Source organism: Solanum tuberosum, unplaced genomic scaffold, assembly GCF_000226075.1.
Source record: "Solanum tuberosum cultivar DM 1-3 516 R44 unplaced genomic scaffold, SolTub_3.0 scf00189, whole genome shotgun sequence".
Taxonomy (NCBI): domain Eukaryota; kingdom Viridiplantae; phylum Streptophyta; class Magnoliopsida; order Solanales; family Solanaceae; genus Solanum; species Solanum tuberosum.
Window position 1 is genome coordinate 814,910 of NW_006239113.1, and position 3,616 is coordinate 818,525.

The 3,616-nt window shown below is 38.6% G+C and overlaps 2 pseudogenes; both read left to right on the top strand.

Annotated features, from left to right (window-relative positions):
* The window catches only part of LOC102591584 (putative late blight resistance protein homolog R1B-16), an 8,366-nt pseudogene extending 6,668 nt beyond the window's left edge, over window positions 1-1,698 (top strand).
* Window positions 1,699-2,007: 309 nt separating this feature from the next.
* The window catches only part of LOC102591930 (putative late blight resistance protein homolog R1B-16), a 3,755-nt pseudogene continuing 2,146 nt past the window's right edge, over window positions 2,008-3,616 (top strand).

Here is a 3,616-nt window from a genome sequence, read left to right on the forward strand (position 1 = left end):
AAAAAGGGTATTTGGAGAAGGAAGCTGCCCTGCTGAACTGTCAGAAGTTGGACACCAAATAGTTGACAAATGTCAAGGGCTTCCTTTGGCTGTTGTTTTGATTGCTGGAGTAATTGTTAGAGGAAAGAAAATGGAAAATGATTTGTGGCTTAATATTCAAGATAATTTGGATTCCTTTATTTCTGCCAACATCAATTTGCAGATGATGAAGGTTATGCAATTAAGTTATGACCACTTACCATACCACCTGAAGCCGTTGTTGCTTTACTTTGCAAGATCTCGAAAGAGCAAACGAACTCCAGTCTCTAAGTTGATGCAGTTGTGGATGGCTGAAGGGTTGGTGAACCATGATATCCCATCCAAGTGTAGTTTAGAGGAAGCAACTCAAAGATACTTGGATGCTTTAGTTTCCAGTAGCCTGATAATGGTGGATCATATGCTCTACAAGAAGAATATGCCTTTTTCTGTTAGGATCAAGGTTTGCTATGTGCATGATGTTGTGCACGATTTTTGTTCAGTAAAAGCCAAAAAGGAAAAGTTTCTCAAGTTAATCAATATAGGTGCTCGATTTCATGCTTCTTATTTCCTACACCATCGTCTAACCATTCGTACTGACAACAACCAACTCCACAAAAAATGTGTTTTGTTCAAGTCTAAAAAGTGTTCAGTTGGTAGTAAGCATCTCATATCTTTGAAAGTTAGCGGTTCACTTCTCCACTCCAGCTATATCTATCACACAAAACCCTTTGGACTTGTTAGAGGATTGCAACTGGATAGCATTGAGTTGAATGATTCTTTAATGGAAGAAATAGGCTCCCTATTTTATTTGAGGTTCTTAAGGATTCGGACTCGAGGTGTAAAAGCTATCCCAGTGTCGTGGTTGAACCTCCAGAATCTGGAAACTCTGTTGATCAGTACTGGATATTCCACCATGGTATTACTGCCCAGAATATTAAAACTGTCAAAGCTGAAACATGTGAAAATTGACACGAGTTCTTTCTTTGAAGAGGAAGAGGATGCGGACAATATTATGAATCAACCAAAGTTAGAAGACTTGACAACTTTATCCAAAGTTTTTATCTCATACACTGAAGCCACGAGTGATGCTCTGGAGAAGTTCCCGAATCTTCAGCACCTTCATCGCATCATTGTGGAACCGCGGTACCCTCTTACTCCTACACACGGCGATTGGTTTCCCAAGCTTGATGTTCTTAATAAACTTGAATCACTAAATCACTCTTTGCAATATACAGGATGCCCAAAGAGTTCTTATTTCACACCGAGTTAATCTACCAAATAACACGTCCCAATGAATATCACTTCCCTAGCAGCTTGAAAGAGTTACGGTTGAATTTATTTCACATGAGACCTGCTTTGTTGTCAGCAATCGCGGCATTGCCTCACCTTGAAATCCTGGCGATTATCTACTCTGATTTCGTGGAGGATAAGTGGGATGCAAGTGAGGACATGTATCAAAGTCTTAAGACTTTGAGTTTGCGAGAGGTCAACCTTTCAGAATGGGAAGTTGATAAGGGAACTTTTCCCAAGCTTGAGGAATTAATAGTAGAATACTGTGAGGAGTTTATGGAGATCCCTTGTGCATTCGCGGATATAGACACTTTAAAGTTCATTCATTTAACAAATATTAACAGTCAGGTTGTAGATTCAGCCATGGAGATTAAGAAAGATGTAATTGATTTCGCAGGAGAGGACAGACTTCATGTCCATATATTCCATTGCTAACAAAGTCAAGAAGAGGTAATTAATTTCTTACATCTTTACCCCTCCATACATATACACTTCATATACTTACATATATAATTTGCAGAATACACAAAGGATAGAACAACAATGAAGAAAGAAAACAACGCAACGCTTCCATCTGATTTCATCTGATTACTGCTTCCAATAAACAAACTTGTTCTGGAGATGTTTTAACTTAATGTTTTGAGTGTTTTCTTTCATGTAAATTGTGTATTGCTTTGCCTCATTAGTAATTTGTTTTATTTGGAGTAGTTAAGCTTTGACTATATATCTATGTATTGTTCAAAGACATGTTATTTGTTAGTTATGAATCTTATTTCGTGTGTTAACTCTCTGATAGTCCCAACATGGATAGTCTTGTCCCTCTGCTGCTGGAGGAGATGGAAAGTTATTTAAGTTTGAAGAATGATAATTATGTAGCAATGACCACAGAGGAGAAAATGTTTGAATACCTCTTCACAAACCTCCATGATCTACCAAACTATTCTTCTGATTTGATTCTCTCGCAGATGACTGACTACAACACTCTTCGCCAAGTATTTCGTCGTCTGACAGATTTCTATCCTATCCTCCTGGCCAACAAAACAACTACCACTCAATATCTCTTTCCTCGCTTCCAATTCATCGCCCATACATTTCTACAATTCCATTTTGCTATTTGGACTGGAAACTATAATCCCTCATCCAAAGTCTCTGAATACTCTTCCAACGTCACTTCTCTACTGATCGACATAATCCCTCTTGAGCTGGAGGTTCTATACATTTCTACTTCTAAGCTCATCAAAGAATCAAAGTCAACTCATCAACTAAAACGGTTAGTGAAGCAAATCCTAAAAGCATCTCCAAAGATTCTTCAAAATTATCTCATTCATCTCCAAGGACGCATGGTAGCTGTCAATTACTCTCAAACTCAAAGTATTAATGCCATGATCGAGTTCCTATTGATCTTTCTCACCGATATACCAAAGCGCTTTATCCATCCTGACAAATTGAACGATATGTTGGCACATGTCGGACTACTTACAAGGAATCTATCTATTCTCATGGAGGAGAGCTCTAATATGAATGAAGCAGACTTTTCAGCTCCAGACTTGTTGCAAGAAATTGAACGAATGAAGGGAGATATCAAACAGAATTTTTTGAAAGCCCCGGATCAGTCATCTCAACTCTGCTTTCCTATGGATGATGGTTTCCTCTTCATGAATCTTCTACTCAGACATTTAAATGATTTGCTCATTTCCAATGCTTATTCAGTTTCTCTCATAAAGAAAGAAATTGGAATAGTGAAACAAAGCCTTGAATACCTAACATCATCTTTCAGGCAAACATTGGATGACACCAGTGGAGTAGTTAAAGATTGTTGGGTGTGTGCTTTAGATGTGGCATATGAGGCAGAACATGTCATTAATTCCATTCTTGTCAGAGATAATGCTCTCTCGCATCTCCTTTTCTCACTTCCGAGTGTCACTGATAAGATCAAGCTTATCGTGGCAGAAGTCACCAGTTTACAGCTGGAGGATAAGAATGGGGATGACCCTATTGATGCAAAGTCTTCCGTCGAGCCAATTGAGTCAACCTCATCATCTTTTGTTGAGGTAACAGTAGGTCATGAAGAAGATGAAGCCAAGATGATTGACCAGCTCCTTGATAAACATGAATCCGAGCTTGATGTCATTTCGATTGTCAGAATGCCAGGACTCGGTAAAACTATTCTGGCCAACAAAGTGTATAACAATACATTAGTTGCTACTCATTTCAATGTTCGTGCTTGGTGCACTGTTTCCCAAAAGTATAACAAGTCAAAGGTGTTGCGGGAGATTCTTCTACAAGTTACTGGCTCGGGAGGAAAAGA